We start from the raw sequence: 18971 nt of genomic DNA, 5'->3' as shown, positions 1-18971 counted from the left end.
GGAGGCCAAGACATGCTAAGTAGCCAGCTCCTTGACGACCAATCCTACGATTCGGTAGAGTTTAATCCTGATATTCACGCACTTGGCGACTCCACTGAAGGGGTGCCCCGTCTTGAAAAATGAAGTTGTCTTCATGCAGCCTTGAAAACAACCAGTTTTGTAACTGCGAGATACTACTAACTGTTAACCGTGTTTCCATTAACCCGGCGGAAGCTTATGTGGTTCGAATTCCACGTTAATCAGTAGGTCCACGTCTCATATAGCCTCGCTGCTGAACGGGACGGAAAACTCAGTCAACTCAACGTGTTTCCATTAAAAAAGAATGGGCCATAAAGAGATGATCGGGATGTCGCACAAAAGACATTGACTTTGGGTGAATCTCGTACATGTCCAATGACTGCATGTGGGTTCTGTAGGCCCCAAATTCGATCATTTTGTTTCTTTACCTAACCACTAACACGGAAAGTCGCTTCATCACTGAACACAATGCATTGTGCAAAAGTGTTATCATTGTCAATAGCATCCAGATTCTCGTTACAAAATGCCACATGCTTGTGTTTCTCATCAGGACGCAGAGCTTGTAACAACTGTAACTTGTACGGCTTCATGACCAACCGACGTCTTAAAACACGCCAAATTTTTGTTTTCGGCACTTGTAACTCTCGACTGGTACGACGAGTTGATTTTGAAGGACTACGTTGGAAAGCAGTTTCTACGTGCAACATTTATTTTTAAATTTCGATTGGCTGGGTTGCGGAAAAGTTGCCTGTGTTAGTGATAGTGAACACTCAAAATTTGGATTTTTTGGTCAACCTCTTCCTTTGCCTCATCGAACTTGAATAGTTTTATACCTACGGATATGCAATCCGCATGGCACTACGAAGAAAATTGTGCTGCACACCCACTTTTATTTTAAATCTAGATTTGCCGGGTTGCGGAAAAGTTGCCTCCTGTTAGTGGTAGTCTACACAGAAAATTTGAATTTTTTTGATCAACCCCTTCCTTTGCCTCATCGAACTTGAATATTTTATAGTTGCAGTTATGCAACCCGCACGACACTACGAAGAAAATTGTGCTGCACAGCTATAACCTTTGGTTCTTTTTCACACTGAAGCTTTCTGAGGCTAAATATAAAACGCAAGATAAAAGTGATATACAATATTGTTACTATGTGATTAAAAATTATAATCATTTAGACGAAGAAATTGTATTTTTATGTTTCAATTCATATTCTTCATATATAGCGTAAAAAATATGTTGTAAACCTTCACTTGTATCTCTTAGCTCGTCTTTTGCATACACTCCGAAACTCCCCAGAACCCACGAGAAGGTGTCTGCAAATTGAGTTCCACCCGCCCACCCACTTGCTTCCGTTTTTTCCCTCATTTACATTTGATAGTCCTGCTAGGAGTTCAATTTTTCCATTTTTTTTTTCTTTCTTTCAAAATGATTTTCCAAAAATAAAGCCTTCTTTTCGTTCCGCTACACACACTAATGCTGATGCTGATGCTTCTGTAATTAATTTTATATCCTCCCCTCCTCTTGCGTATGGCACGAAAAACATTAATTTCCTCAGAAATTAGGTAGGTATAATAAAGGTAGCCACCCTTTATTATATTTTCTTCTGGCTCGAAGAAAATTCTCTTGTTAATGGTGGCTTTCTGATATACGTTCAGAAACAATGGATCATCTCATGATATTTACTAGCGTTACTTTACTTTCGCAAGAAATTGACGTAGACTTGATCTCTTTCTTTGTCGAGACTTTTAGTCTTCTCCATCCTAAATCATGGAAGTTCTGGTTCCTGTCGGTGATCATTGCCAACAAGTTTCCCGGATGGACAAAGTTGGCGCTGCAGCTAATCACAATTTGCAGGATTGTTCTTAATTCCTCTAGAAGAAAGGATGCAGATCAAGCCGTAGAGTGATTATTGTAATACTCACTCTACGGATCAAGCGTCAAGTGTCACGTCCCGTTGCTAACATACAGAAGAATTTGGCTTTATTTCAAACCAAACTTGTGTAAATACTTTGCTCACATACTGTGTGTCAACGAAATGCTTCTTCGAGATCTTCGATGCAAATATATAATCGAAGAATGCGAGAAGCTGTCATCAACCATCGGGACATGACAATTGTTCCAGGCTTTTCCTTCAGAAGGTATGGCGAACACAAACCTTCTGAAACGGCTCGACAAATGTTCAAAAGGCAGAGTCGTTCTTACGCTTGATTAATGCCATAGGTATTGCTAATCATTACTCAAATCTTTGAACAACATTTTATCAGGTCAGGCCAGCGCCGAAACACACATGCCGCTGGACTGTATATATAATTATAATACTTCCGACTTTCCGACTGTTTCCGACTTATTATTAAAACAATGCTTTACTCATTATTATAATAGTCGCGTACTACGTTGTAGGTAATGTATTTTCTATTATAGCACAGCCGATTTCAAAATTACTTCATATAAAATTACTTGTTTAGAATTTTCTTTATAATATAAACAGGTCTAAAATAAATTGTTCAGGATATACGTGAAAAAAGCTACAGGTAAGGTTTACAACATATTTTTCACGCTGTATATGAAGAATATGAATTGTAACATAAAAATACAATTTTCTGTCTAATTGATTATAATGTTTAACCCCATACGAACAATATTGTATCTCCATTTTATCTTGCGTTTCATATTCAGCCTCAGAGCGCTTGACTGTGCAAAAGAACCAAAGGTTATACCTGTGCAGCACAAGTTTCTTCTTGCTGTCGTGCGGATTGCATACCTGCAACTATAAAATATTCAAGTCTGATGAGGCAAAGGAACGGATTGACCAAAAAATCCAAATTTTCTGTGTAGACTACCACTAACCCGAGCCAACTTTTCGCAACCCGGCCGATCAAAATTCCCCCCAATTTTTTTTTTCGGCCCACCCTATTATACACACATAAATGACACACACACACACATATATATATGTATGTATGTAATATTGTATTTATACATTACAAACATGCGCAGGTAGTGTTGTAAATAGAAAAAAAAAGCCGTTCGTATTTTTTCAGAAATGTACGTTTTTTTTAAGAAAAAAACATTGCCTCTCGTTTTTTTCTAAGATTCGTTTTTTTTCAGTCATTTGTAATACATCTTACCTCTAAGTATGAAGTATTTTTATGTAGGTGTGATCACCGTAAAATACAACATAAATTAAACGCTAGATACTAATACGCTACAAATATTTTACAATTTACATGAATACCATTCCTATTAACAATTTCAGCAATTTTCATGAATATCAACTAAGAAATACAAGTAGAAATGAAATTTTGTTTTTTCGTGAAAGCAGGCCTCTAATAAGAACGAAAATAATGTCACGAACAGTATAAAATTCAGATAACTTGTATAAAGGTAAAAACTAATACTAATTTGCCTAAAAGTATTTTTCTAAATATCATATATAAATAATGTGTCTACTAGATATATATGATATGCAGAGCCGGCTGTACCATATATACGCAACACGTGCATTTGCATGAAGCGGCAAGTTTGCAGGGTACGGCAAAATCTGTCATAAATATATTATTTAAATTAAATATTTCTTGTTGCAAACAGACTTCATGATGACGGTAGTTAAATTTATTAAACTGACCTATTCGAATACTACATTCATAAATTATGTTTAGGTTGCATTAGTTTAAGATCACATGGACAATGCTAAAGCAAATGCTCGAATAAATTCGAGCACAAATTGTTTGCTTATTTTCAAATGCAAGAATTCAATTCTCAAATAGAAGCGAAGATCTGTTCCATTTAGTAAGTTATCACACTTTTAATATGACAACTAGTCATGTTTTTTTCAGAAACAAGTTCCTTATCATTGAAGATAGAAACAAGTTTTTTTTTTTTTTTTTTTTTTTTTTTTTTTTTTTTAATGTTAACAGATGTAGAAGAAAAATTAAGAAATAAAGATGAAAGAGCTAGTTGCACTGGAATTGTAAACTAATACATTGAGATCGAAGCTCCATATTAAATTCTATAAAAAGGATTACCATCTTTCCTATGCAGGTGTGTTTACTTTATCTTTCACTAACATAATATATTAATCTTTAAAGAAAAAAACACAACGGGATTGCGTTTTTAGTAAGTATTTAAGCCTTTCTGAGTGCAACTGCCCTTACTCTCCCCTTCGTTATACATGCTGGAGTAGCATACTTAAAATTATGACTTTTAAGATTTGTTTTTTCTGCAGAAAGGGAGAGGCGGCATATTATCCCATTGCATGGGGCGACAAATTGCCTAGGGCCGGCTCTAATGATATGTATGTACAAGTCTTGAATATAGGATGACACAATTTGAAGTAATGCAGGGTGTTCCAAAATTAATATTAGGGTTTTGAAACTTTGTAGCAGGGTTGGCTGGTTTAAACAAAAAACGAAAAATGTTCGTAAAAGTGTAAGTGTTTGTACTATCTTGATGAACACACATTTGTGTGTTATCACGTTTCACTCCCGTATATTATTCCTATTATATTCAGACCTAAATTCCCCATTCATTACTCAAAAAGATTATACTACAAAAGCAACTTTTTTTTACAAGTTTATAAATGTTTGTTTTGTGATTTTCTTGTACTTATTATGTAATTGCAATCAAAGAAAAATTCTAAATATTGTTTTGTTTCATTGTTTACTATTGATAAAATACATCGAAATGCCGTACCTTTTTTGTGTGTGTGTGTGGGGGGGGGGGTCATACAGACTTCACGAAAGGAATTTAGTGAAATGAGAAGTATCTTTGGTATCTATTTATGTATAAATGAGTTTGAGCCAAAGTGTACACAAATAATTCGTATCTTTATTCACTTTTCTTACTGATATGCAAATTAAGTCGTTGTTTTTCTTTAATTTGGACCAATAAATGTCGTTGATAACTCACTTGAACTAAATTGGTTCTTCTGTACTCCGTAGTACTTTGAAATTGTCCATATGTAATTCTGTATAATGGTTTCACTTGTGCAACTGTTTATCTTTTTGTCCTTCTGAAATGACAATTGACAGTTATATTAAGAAGCATGTAAAGTTCAGTACAACGTATTTTTATCAGGATTCATTTATGAGTGAGTTGGCAAACGTATCGCATTTGTGGCCAATTAATCCTGGTTCCGAGTTCAAATGGAGGACAATTTCTCTCGAATGTAACTCGAGAAGCAGTTTTTATTCCGCTTTAAGCTTATGTGACCCCTTCCATCATAACCCGGCTGTTGCATAATAACATCAAGGCGAAACAAACTTATTTCTGTTCATATATGATATGAATATATATAGAGCAAATTATTTAAACCAAATACACCTGGTTTAAACCAAAAAAAAAAAAAAAACTGGTTTAAACAAAAAAAAGGTTTTTTTTTCAATAAAAACCATGGTTTTTTACCAACCCTGCTTTGTCCTGTATATTATAATTAACTTACAATTATAAATATTATATAAATGAAAGAAAAACTCAAACAGTTTTGTACGCACGCATGCACATGCTTTGTTTCTTCTGTCTGACGTTAGAAAGAACAAGTAGCAAAGATGGAGACTACAAAGCTGAAAGCTTTTTGTGTTTTAATAAAGACTGAATCTGTACAGTGCAACCATCTGTATGAAGAATATTAAGCAGACGCTTGCAACTACGTCCTTATCGTTTGCAGTTGCTACAAGTCTAAAGCCTACAGACTACGGTTTACGTGCCAATTTCCCAAGTGAAATATTGCTGCATAACAATGAAGATTTTCTAAATCGTGTCGTCTTCAGTGATAAATCAACATTTCACGTAAGAGCTAATGTGAACACTCCTAATGTTTGCATCTGACTTGATGAATTGTTTATAATTGTATTGTAATAAGTACTACGAAGACTTAAAACCCCGATATTCATTTTGAAACACCCTGCATTTCTCACCAACAGTGTTGGAACTAAGATGTAAAAAAAGGAGAGAAAATTTTCAGTATAAAGTTATTGTTTACAACAACGATATTATTATTAATTGAGAGTGTGACTACAACAACAACACGGGTTAGTAGTCAAAAAAAATGTAATCAAATGTACACTCGTAACCCTTTCGGACCCAGGTGCCCAAAGTGGCACACACGGGTGTATCACTTTTTTAATCCGCTCCTGTGTGGACACTAATTAAGATATCGGGATATTATTCTTACCAAATATCGTTGGACCATAGTTTATCATATTAATTTCTTTTTCTTGTGGTGTCGAATTTCCTTCTCAAATTTAAGCCTAGTCAAAAATTAGAGAATTTTCTAATTTCGAATTTCCTTTACTTCTTTTTTCCCTGTAGCTTCCTTCGTTCTATAAAGACCTCCTTAAGACTTCCCAGGTAGATACCTCGGATGGATACGTAATTGTTGACACCAACTGGACGTGCCTGCGCGCAGTGTTGCCAATTAGGGAAATTAAAATTTCACTAAATTGGCAAAAATTCGAAAATTTTCTTTTTAAATGCATACCTATACGTCCGAGTGCAAGTCAACTTACGCCAATCGAACATTTGTTCTTACTTAACAAACGCAAGTACAGATCGTTACAATAGGGTAATTAGAGGGCGCACGAACAATTCGTATTTAGGTTCTAACCCTTGATTTTCTAGTTTTTCCCTACTTTTCTGTTTACCGTAATATATTTTTGGTATATAAGCTTTGTTCCTTAAATATCACCATAATACTTGTAGGATATATTAGTGGTGTATCAGTGTTTAATTTAAGATAGTTTGCGTGTGTCTGATAGCAGTGTTGCCAGCTACAGAAAATTTTAATTCCAGATTTTAGGGGGAATTTTTCGGAAAATAATCTGTTTTGTCTATAATTTTCCCTCTTGTTGCCTACATCGGAACAAACGTACCATTATCTGAAATATCGTCTATTCCCTATACAATGCACTATAGAAAGTTTCAATAGGATAATTAGGGGAAGTACATTTAAGGTTTACAGTAGACCTTGTTTTCTAATTGATTGATTCATTGATTGATTTTTAGTTTTGCGTCCCGTTCAGCAGCGAGGCTATATGAGACGTGGACCTACTGATTAACGTGGAATCCGAACCACATGAGCTCCCGCCGGGAATCGAACCCGGGTCTCCCACGCCAAAGGCGCGTACGCTAACCGCTTAGCCACGTTGTTCTCTAATTGAAAAGATAGCTTGTGATTTTTAAAGGTAGAATGAGATTTTTTTCATTAACATGTTTACTTTACTAGATATTATCACAATACTTGTAGGATATATTACAGGGAGGGATAGCAAAGCTTATTTTTAAGATAGTTTATGTGTGTCTGTTAGCAGTGCTGCCACCTACAGAAAATTTTAATACCAGATTTTAGGGTCAAATTTTGAAAAATTCCCGTTTTTCTTTCTATTATTTCCCTCTTGTTGTCTACACTAGAACAAACATACCAGTGTCTAAAAGCCTCATCCTTAGCCTATACAGCGCACCATAAAAAGTTTCACTAGAATAATTAGGGGGAGTACAGTTGAGGTTTATAATAAACTATGTTCTGAAAATGTGAAGAAAATGGTGATTTTCTCTGATAGTATGAGATATTTCTTTAATTTCATGCTTACTTTGTTAGATATCGCCATGATACTTGTAGGATATATTCTTCGAGTACTAAGGTTTATTTTCATACAGTTTTCATCTGTCTGATGTCAGTGTTTCAAGCCAAAAAAAATTAATTTTTGATTTTAGGTGAAAATTCGAAAAAATTCCCTTTTCCCCTCTATTATTACCCTCTTGCTAGCTACATTGAAACAAACGTACCACTACCTGAAAGCTTCCTCTTTATCCTAAAGAACGCGCCATAAAAAAGTTTCAATAGGAAAATTAAAGAAGCTGTAAGCCCGGTATATCTGTTTATTTTTGCTTCTGAGGCGTAAAAAGTGTCAAAATTTCATGTGTATAATGACTAAGAGGTTTTTCTTTCCCACTTTGAATGGAAGCCAGCGACTTCAAGATTTTAATGTACCTTGTCAACACACTAGAGAATTTTTTTAGGTGACTTCAACACATATAGCAGCAGTGGTGCTAGATACACAACATTTTGAAGTTCGGTTAGGGATTTTTTTATAAAATACATTTCCTGTACATTTCCCTCAATAATTTCCCAGCCGTTGGCAACACTACAATGAAACTTACACCAAAAGATATCCACATCCATTTTCTAAAAAACAAGGCCTTAACCATATCAATTGAATGAATGTTTTTTGAGCAATAAGTCACTAACTGAAAATGTAGGAAAACGCCAAAATTAACCTGAGTCCGAAAAGAATAATCACTTATTTTTGCTCGTATAGGTACAAAGAAACAAACGATTTGTATGTTACGAGGGCTTCGTCTCTAGTGCTGCTGATTATTTCAATAATCTGCAACATAAATCAATAAATAATAGCTGCCAGAAAAAAACACATTTACAAAAACATGAAAAAGAACGATGTTTTTTATTTAAAAAATACTTCACACAAAAAAAGTTTTTTTACAACACTATGCGCAGGACAAGAAAGATGCCAAGAACATAAAGAGATGAATTGCGATGGGGCTTTAATTCATTCTACTGCAATAACAAATTCGACAAGAGACGTTAGGTGACAATTTTCTGACATTTTTTCTCTTATCGCTGTAAGTACATTAAAAAAAAGCTTTGTACTCAACGGGAAGGGGGGCTCGAGCCGGGTGAGTCCCCTAATTACGCCACTCATCTATTGCCACTATGAATCCAAGATCGGCGCTTAAAGTCTATGTCATTAATAACTGTACAAATCTAAATCTCTATTTTTCTCTATTATGTATTAGAGCCCTGCACGAACCGAGCTTAGGCCGGCTGAATCTGTTATTTCTTTCGGAGGGACGACACTGATTTCTCTTCAGGTCGGGCCGGGATGAGGCCGAATAATTGCAATTCTTTAATAATTATTAACTTTCGTTAAACGATAATTGAAATGAAGCCAAACGTTGAAAATGTGTCCACGTGAAAAATGTTACTAAAAATAGAATACCTATTTACAGTTTGTGTTGCTTAGCGGCTCCACTATCACTATATAGGATTACAAGCATTGCGTGGTAAATTAAGCTCTTACCTTGACCTTCACTGAACCCAAAATATGACAAGATGTGAGAAAGTTTTGCTTGTCGCTAAACAATATTGCCATCTTCACTTTGTGCTAAAAATCAATTAAGTTAGAGTTTTATTACGGGAAATAGAGTTCTAGTTCTCTCGATGACAGGCAATGTTCTAGGAGGCAATCGTACCTTTCAGGAGGCAAGCGTCAAGTTGTGAACCAGAGTTTAGCAAAATGTTCCTGAGGGCTAGGTCAAGTTTAATACTAAATTTTCAGAAAGATTGGGGCTCGAGCTAATTTTTTTTATTATCGGGCCGGGGTCGGGCCAAAAACTTTTAAAATTTATCGGGCCGGGCTTGGGCCAAGAATTTTAAAAACTTATCGAGCCGGGCCTAGGTACATTCGGGTTGGATTGCGCTCGGCCGAAAAATTCGGCCCCTGCAGGTCTCTATTATGTTTTTAAAAACAATATGAGGACTAAAGAACAATTGAATTTCGATTCACTTCAACTATTATTTCATTCCGTAACAACACATATATGTTTTCTCCTAATGCAGGTTCGTCACGGTTCTCTCGATATCATTTACTTGAATATAACGAATATGCCATGAACACACAACTCTGACTTCCTATCCATGGTGCTAAACAAAAGTTAAATACCTTCGAGTAATTTTCTCATACATAGTTCATACATAAAGGACTTCCTGCACCAATCAGGTTGGGGACTATATTGTAACGTATTCCTGATGTTTATATTTGTATGCCATTCATTGCTTTGATCGTAATAATTAAAGTAATACCAAATATACAATAACATTCATTTAGACGATTGGCGAGCCAAACCACGTGTAAATCATTTCAGTACATCTAGTTGCGTCAAACTTAGTTGCTTTGTTCTCAATATATCAACACATAGCATATTTATATACAAACTCATTTTTCATGCTAGCAGCAATATTGGATTACATTTGATATTTTGTGGATATCTGCTATATTAACCATAAACGTAAATACCTAGATGTCCACTTCTGCAATACCAGTGGTTTGAGCTGAACATGTGTTCGATACATAATGCGTCATTTTCAGGGTTTGAAAAAAACGAGCTTTTTTCAAAAAGCCCAACCCACCTGGGCCCATATGGGTTTTTTCGGGTTTAATTAAGTTTTTTCGAGTTTAATCGGGTTTTTTCGAAATATTTCAATGTCTTTAGGTAAAAGTGTTAAAATGTGATTTATATTTGAGGATTATCATTTTCACAACTTCAACAGTTTTCTACTCGCTGCTGTTTAAAAAAAAATGGCCGCCATTTTGAAATTTTACATTCGATCGCCGAGAAAATCTATACAGCAAATTTAGCATATCTCGTGCTTCCACCGTCAAAATTTCAACTTAAAAGACTGAAAATTGCGCTTCCTAGCGTGGATACTCGCTGGTTTGAAAAAATGTCCGCCATTTTGACATTTTACGTTGGTGTGCCGCCAGGGTTTGCCCAAGAAGGGCCCAGCCCGAAAAAACCCACTTTAAAACCCACCTGGGTTTTTGACCTATTTGTTAGTATATTATTGATACAACTAAGGTGATCACATTGCAAGTTATTTTTATCAGATTTTAGACTTTCCTTGGGCGAATTAGAGGCTTCCACGTTAAGGTATACAACAACATTCAACATTAAGACCTTTATAAAGTTATGAATGCACTAAATGAATTTTTTAAAAAACTTACCTTAGCTTGAGATAGTTATAGAACAAATTAATGTATGGATTATGCTTATAGCCTATTTGAAGTAAAATAAGCAATTTTGTACTTTAGAAAATATTTTCCGTGAATAGTATGCTCGTCGACTTGGCAACACCGAGGGACATTATCACTCATACGTTTGACGGGTTTAAGGTTTTAGGTGCCGGTACTAATAGTACATATGTAAATACATTAGTAAAACTATTAATATTATTTCTTACCTTTGATGTAAAACACAAGGTTCTTCAACTAAAATTTGGTTTTCCAACAATAACAGTTTACTTCAGTCATTTGTCGCTACTCTTGAAATAAGCATTCTTTAAAATCAACACCAGCAATAGCGTAAAAATTCTTATCATATTTAAGAACCTTAATGCTCGGGGTTCCGAAGACTACATAACGCTTACTATTTCAAGTGCTAAGTTCAAATTTCCGTACTAGTGGAAGTTTTTATGTACATGCCGTGAAAGAAGTGCTCGGGAAATTCCCGAAATAACCGCAAAAGGATCGGAAATAAATACTTCAACAATGAAACTATTTATTTTACACTTAAACCTGTAATACGTCCCGTACGAAACGAATATGTTCCGTTTTTGGGCCCGAGTGTCCCGCATCCCCGTAAATTTAGTCGGGACAGTAAATGTCCCGTTTTTTAACTCCGTTCCATTTCTGCTATCAATATCAGCTTATTCGAAAAGTGAAAAACAAAAAATTCTGGCATCCTGTAATTAGTGAATGAACAGTACGCTGTTGCATGTAACAGTTTCGAGGAAGTTATAACACCACCCTGTACGACTTGATAGCGAGCGAAATTTGCAATGCTACTTTTTCCATTGCACTTTATGGAAACTCGGATACTCTCCGGAACATTAATAATAATAATAATAATAATAATAATAATAATAATAATAATAATAATAATAATAATAATATGGCTTTGAGTGTTTCTACATTTACAAAAACAGGGAAGATGACTAACCTTTTCTTCAGCAACACATTAGATAAGTTAACAAGAATTATAATCTATTTCAGAGGCCAGGGGCACAGAATTGTGCTTTGGTCCAGGTCTTAGAAAAATGTAAATCTGCTCCTGACAATTACACATGACACAAGGAGAAAAATCAGCTTTTCATCAGATTAAACTGACGAACGTAATTTTGGCAGCTGCAGCCATGTAAATAAATATTGCTAAACGCGCGAAAAATATTGAAAGTAGATTGCACCACTGATTTAAATAATTTCCATATTGTTTTCCTGTAAAGCATTTTTATAGCACATCTTAAGTTTTTAGGCATCTTCAGTCCCTACGATTAATTGAGGGTACGAACAGAGAAAAGCAGCTGTTGCTTAGTGAACTTTCGCCTATTATATTATTGAAAAAAAAAAAATGAAATCTTTTAGTTTTAGTCTCACGGTTATGCCTTCTATGCTTAAGGTGACGGTGATGATGAGAAATGAATGAAATGACGGAATGAAGAAAGTGGGAGGAAACGTGAGAATCCCGAGAAAACCCACGCACAAGATGTTTGTCCACCACCAAGCGCACTTGGCGCGAGCTGGGATCGAACTAGGAACGCCATGCACTAGAGGTGAACGCTCTACCACTGAGCCACCGCGGCCTATTAAACTTTTGTTCATAACCAGACTACAGTTCATTGCATTGTGTTGGAAAGTTGAGGAAGGGGGGATCTGAGGTGTCCCGTATTCTTATGGAGAAAATATGGCAGGTTTATGTTAATTTCATATAAGGCATTTTAAAACATTTATTTATTTCATACAACATGAATTTTACCTTTGTTTTAAATTAATAGACCCCTTTTGGTATTCATATTTGGCGAATGTCAGTCAGGCTTCTGGATGACTTGATTTACATTTCTTCGTTTGTCTGCCGAGCTCCTTCATGCCTATGCGGTTAGTGTACGCGTCTTCGGTGTGGGACCCGGGTTTGCTTCCCGGAGGGACCTCATGTGGTTCGGATTCCACGTTAATCAGTAGGTCCCGTCTCATATAGCCTCGCTGCTGAAAGGGACGTTTAACACAAAATCAACTCAACTCGTTTGTCTACCTCTATCACACACACTACAGGGTACAACTTTCGGCCTATCAAGTTAAAATTTTCAAAATACAAGCACGAGACACTCTAAATTTCATGAATAGATTTTGGCGGCATACCGACGTAAAATATCAAAATGGCGGCCATTTTTTTCAAAACAGCGAGTATCCACGCTACAAAGCGCAATTTTCAGTCTTTTAAGTTGAAATTTTGACGGTGGAAGCACAAGATATGCTAAATTTGCTGTATAGATTTTCTCCGCGATCGAATGTAAAATTTCAAAATGGCGGCCATTTTTTTTTTAAAACAGCAATAAGTAGAAAATTGTTGCAAGTTGTGACAATGACAATCTTGAAATATAAATCATATTTTAACACTTTTACCCCAAAGACATTGAAATATTTCGAAAAAAACCGATTAAACCCGGAAAAACCCAATTAAACCCGAAAATACCCGAAAAAACCCATATGGGCCCAGGTGGGTTGGGCTTTTTCAAAAAAGCCCGGGTTTTTTCAAACCCTATGTGCCGCCAAAATCTATACATGATATTTACAGTGTCTCGTGCTTGTACTCTGAAAATTTTAACTTAAAAGGCCGAAAGTTGTACCCTATAGTATGTGTGTGATAGAGGCAGACAAACGAGTTGAGTTGATATTGAGTTTAACGTACCTTTCAGCAGCGAGGATATATGAGACGGGACCTACTGATTAACGTGGAATCCGAACCACGTGACTTCTCTCCGGGAAGCAAACCCGGGTCCCACGCCGAAGACGCGTACACTAACCGCATAGCGATGGAGCTCGGCGGACAAACGAACAAATGTAGATCACGTCTTCCAGAAGCTTGACTGACGTTCGGCAAATATGAATACCAAAAGGGGACTATTAATTTAAAACAAAGATACAATTCATGTTGTATGAAATAATTTTTTTTCCTCGGATGCTATCTAAGAGAATCAGGTCAAGATGAAGCTGGAGCGTATGCACGTAAACAAAGGTAGTGGAAAGTAGGTTTCAGTAATAATAGGAGTTTAATTAGCACTTGTTCTCAAGGGCGCCGATCCTACTGGGGGCCCCTGGCCCTCTTAAAGCTCATGTGGGCTCCCCTAGTGTATTTATGAATATTCAATATTTCGCATAATTTGAATGCAATTTCTATTAACATCCTTATATATATATATACTTTGTGCGTGTGAGTGCGCCCCCCCCCCAAATTTTTAGAGAAATCGGTGCCCTTGCTTGATACCTTTTTCATGCTAATAACACTTTACTTGTAAACATAATATACAAATTTTGTACATTGTGCAGAAATATACGGCAATCTGAAAATATCTTGCAGATTGATTATACTGATGCATACAAAAATTCAAGAAATATATACTTCTTTACCTGTGCACTTACTTTCTCTACCTTCATTAATCATTTATAAGGTGTGCACTTAATTTCCCCCGTGCAAATTCACTTTAAGAGGTCCTTTTTGTGTAAATTTTAAGAAATTGCGTATTCGATGAATCAATCAGCAATGAAAATAGCATCTAATAGCCTAAAGGTTTTCTTTTAGTGTGCAACTAGGAAGAAAAGTTGAAAAAAATATAATTATGTCTCTAATTTTATTCTTATTGTCCCTTACAGGCAGGGTATGAAAAAACCCGGGCTTTTTTGAAAAAGCCCAACCCAGCTGGGCCCATATGGTTTTTGTCGGGTTTAATTGGGTTTTTCGGGTGTAATCGTTTTTTTTTTTCGAAATATTTTAATGTCTTTGGGGTAAAAGTGTTAAAATTTTATTTGTATTTGAAGATTGTCATTCTCACAGGTTCCAACAATTTTGTACTCACTGCTGTTATGAAAAAAAGGGCCGCCATTTTGAAATTTTACATTCGATCACCGAGAAAATCTATACAGCAAATTTAGCATATATCGAGCTTGCACCGTTAAAATTTCAACTTAAAAGACTAAAAGTTGCGCTTTGTACCGTGGGTACTCGCTGGTTTGAAAAAATGGCCGCTATTTTGATATTTTACTTTGGTATACTGCCAAAATCTATACATGAAATTTACAGTGTCTCGTGCTTGTACTCTGAAAATTTTAACTTAAAAGGCCGAAAGTTGTACCCTGTAGTGTGTGTGATAGAGGCAGACAAACGAGTTGACTTGATGTTGAGTTTAACGTACCTTTCAGCAGCGAGGATATATGAGACGGGACCTACTGATTAACGTGGAATCCGAACCACGTGACTTCTCTCCGGGATGCAAACCCGGGTCCCACGCCGAAGACGCGTACACTAACCGCATAGCGATGAAGATCGGCGGACAAACGAACAAATGTAGATCACGTCATCCAGAAGCCTGACTGACGTTCGGCAAATATGAATACCAAAAGGGGACTATTAATTTAAAACAGAGATACAATTCATGTTGTATGAAATCATTTTTTTTAATGTCTTATATGAAATGAACATCTTCCAGCGTAAATAAACCTGCCATATTTTCTCCATGAGAATACGGGACACCTCAGATAGGAACACAATGCAATGATTTGTAGTCTGGTTATGAACAAAAGTATAATAGGCCGCGGTGCCTCAGTGGTGAAGCGTTCACCTCTAGCGCATGGGGTTCTTAGTTCGATCCCAGCTCGGGACAAGTGAGCTTTGGGTGGACAAACACATTGTGCGTGTGTTTTCTCGCTATTCTCACGTTTCCTCCCACTTTCTTCATTTCGTCATTTTATTCATTTCTCATCACCGTCACCTTGAGCATAGCAGTCATAACCGTGAGACTTAAACTAGAAGATTTCCTTTCATTTATATCTTTTCAAGAATATAATAGGCGAAAGTTGAGTAAGCAGCAACTGCTTTTCTCTGTTCGTACCCTGTAATTAATTATACAGAGTGAAAATGCTTAAAAACTTAAGACATGCTATAAAAATGCTTTACAGGAAAACAATATGCAAATTATTTAAATCAGTGGTACAATCTACCTTCAATATTCTTCGCGCGTTTAGCAATATTTATTTACATGACTGTATTTGCCAAAATTACGTTCGTCAGTTTAATCTGATGAAAAGGTGATTTTTCTCCTTGTGTCGTGTGTAATTGTCAGCACCAGATTTACACTTTTCTAAGACCTGAACCAAAGCACAATTCTGTGCCTCTAGCCTCTGAAAAAGATTATAATTCTTGTTAACTTATCTAAAGTGTTCCTGTAGAAAAAGTCAGTCATCTTCCCTGTGTTTGTAAATGTAGAAACACTGAAAGCCATCTTTTTAATGTTCCTTAGAGTATCTGAGTTTGCATCAAGTGCAATGAAAAAAGTAGCATTGCAAATTTCGCTCGCTATCCAGTCGAACAGGGTGGTGTAATAACATCCTCGAAAGTGTTACATACAACAGCGTACTGTTCATTCACTAATTAGAGGATTCCCAGCCAATGTCAGAATTTTTTGTTTTTCACTTTTCGAATAAGCTGATATTGATAGCAGAAATGAAACGGATTAAAATACGGGACATTTCCTTGTCCCGACTAAATTTACGCGGACGCGGGACACTGGGGTCCAAAAACGGGACTGTCACGCTTTTTACGGGACGTATGGCAGGCTTAAGCGTAAGATAAATAGTGTTATTATGGAAGTATTAATTTCCGATCCTTTTGCATTTAATTTGGGAATTTCCACTGCACTTCTTTGACGGCGTGTACATGAAAAACTTCCAATAGTACGGAAATTTGAACTTAGCACTTCAAATAGTAAGCGTTACATAGTCTTCGGAACCCCGAGCATTAAGCTTCTTAAATTTGGCAAGAATTTTTACACTACTGCTGATGTTCATTCTACAGAATGCTTATTTGAAAAGGAGCAACAAATGACTGAACTAAACTGTTATTGTTCAAAAAACAAATTTTAGTTGAAGAAACTTCTGTTTTAAATCAAAGGTAAGAAATAATACTAATAGTTTTACTAATGTATTTACATATAAACTATTAGTGTCGGCACCTATGACCTTAAACCCGTCAAACGTATGAGTGATAATGTCCCTCGGTGTCGCCAAGTCGACGAGCACACTATTCACGGAAAATATTTTCTAAAGTACAAATTTGCTTATTTTACTTCAAATAGATAGTTAATTCGTGTTACTATTCGCTTCAAAATCTCTTTTCGTCGCGGATTCTTTCCAGTGTTGAATTCAGACATTTTCGCCCGGGGGGAATGCGAACTCCTCGGGGGGAGGGTTGTTTTTCTGTATTTTTGCAAGAAAGCAGCATATTTAACAATTCCATTCACATGCACATCTTACCTAACATTAAGACTAATTGCTGATGAATATTCAATGTGAGATTATAATTAAAAAACAATCTAATTTTATCTAAAACTAAATAAAGACTGGCAAATATATTTTAGACTAAACTTTAACTGTTATTTACAGTAGCTATTTTTGTTATTACTTCCTATATTCAGTAGTTACTATTTGTTACTAATGTAGAAGATTTTTAAAAGATTTAAATTAACTCAAATATTTTTTCTCCTGAAACAAATATACATAGGAATATCTTAACAAAAAGTTATCATTCTTCCTCACACTTCTGATTCTAAATCAAGCATATTAGCCTTGGTTTCTTCATTGCATACACATCAATAGTTTCGTTTACAAAATCTTCAGTAGGATTAGTGTCGTGCCGTGGAAAATCAGCGCTTGGGACGAGAGTATACGACGGCACCCCCGTACATATGAGTGAGATTGACAGACCAACCCCGAAAGGAGCATTTTTATTACTTTTTTTCCTTTCATTTTATATATGTGCACATGCCCATATGTGCACATGTGTTTCATTCCTCTTTTTTTCTTTCCTTCTTTTCTTTTCTTTTTTCCCTCCCGAATTTTGCGCCCCTTATTTCGGCGTCCGAGCTGTCGCCCCACTGGCCCCTTCCCCATGGTACAGCAGTGAGCAGGATCTTCGTCACTTCAATAGCAATCTTTCACTTATATATTACTATTATATTGATAAATTCTATATAAATCTCTACCCAGGAGGGATAACTGTTCCTCCCTCATCCTTCTAACTGACGCCCTCTGAATCTCACCCTTTAACTAACTTATTTTTAGTTAAAGAAAGCTGTGTTTACTTTAACAATCGTAAAAAACACATTTACACCTGTTACTTCCGATGCGAGAAATGGGATTTAGGCGCTCCATTTCAAATAATGCAAGAACTGTTCATTTTCAAGAACTGAAGTCTGCTGACATCAGAGATCATATGGAATGATCGAAAGATCTTCCCTATCTTTCCTTTCCTATCTCAACCTGTGCTAGTGTACCTACTAATATACAATATAGGGCGAGAGTATAGTACCTACTAAAATGCAAACCTTTCTTCAACAGTTGACAATTTCATGTTCTGCCAAACTCGATCATAGCGTTAAGAAATACAAGTTTTATTCACTATTTGGTATTCTATCTTAGATGTTACATGTTTAATATTTATATAGAATGGGTCTACATCATTTATATGTATATTAAGAGATCGGATTTCGTCTGCACGTTCACGGAAAGAAAAGCAAATAACTGAGTGAAATAATTTCTACATTTTGTGATAGAAATTTTAGGAGTTCCTCCGGGGGGGAATGAATTTTCTTCGGGGGAGAGATTCCCCCCGGGCTACCCCCTGAATTCATCCCTGATTCTGTCGAGGAATTTGAAGCTTAAAATATATAAATCGATAATCATGCCTGTTGTTCTATATGGATGCGAAACATGGTCGCTTACACTGAGGGAAGAACATAAACTGAAAGTATTTGAGAACAAAATCCTGAGATGAATATTCGAACCCAAGAGGAACGGGAATGGGGAATGGCGAAAACTTCATAACATGGAACTACATAATTTATACGGTTTACCCAACATTGTTAGGGTCATCAAGTCTAGGAGACTTAGGTGAGCAGATCATGTAGCTAGAATGCAAGAAAGTAGAAACGCTTTCGAAGTCTTTACTCGAAGACCAATCGGAAAATGACCATTAGGAAGAACTAGGCACAGATGGGAGGACAATATTAAGATGGATCTTGAAGAGATAGGAATACAAAGTAGAAACTGAAT

Source organism: Thermobia domestica, chromosome 15 (assembly GCF_964235325.1).
Source record: "Thermobia domestica chromosome 15, izTheDome1.hap1.1, whole genome shotgun sequence".
Classification (NCBI taxonomy): domain Eukaryota; kingdom Metazoa; phylum Arthropoda; class Insecta; order Zygentoma; family Lepismatidae; genus Thermobia; species Thermobia domestica.
Note: the sequence above shows the minus strand (reverse complement) of the source record.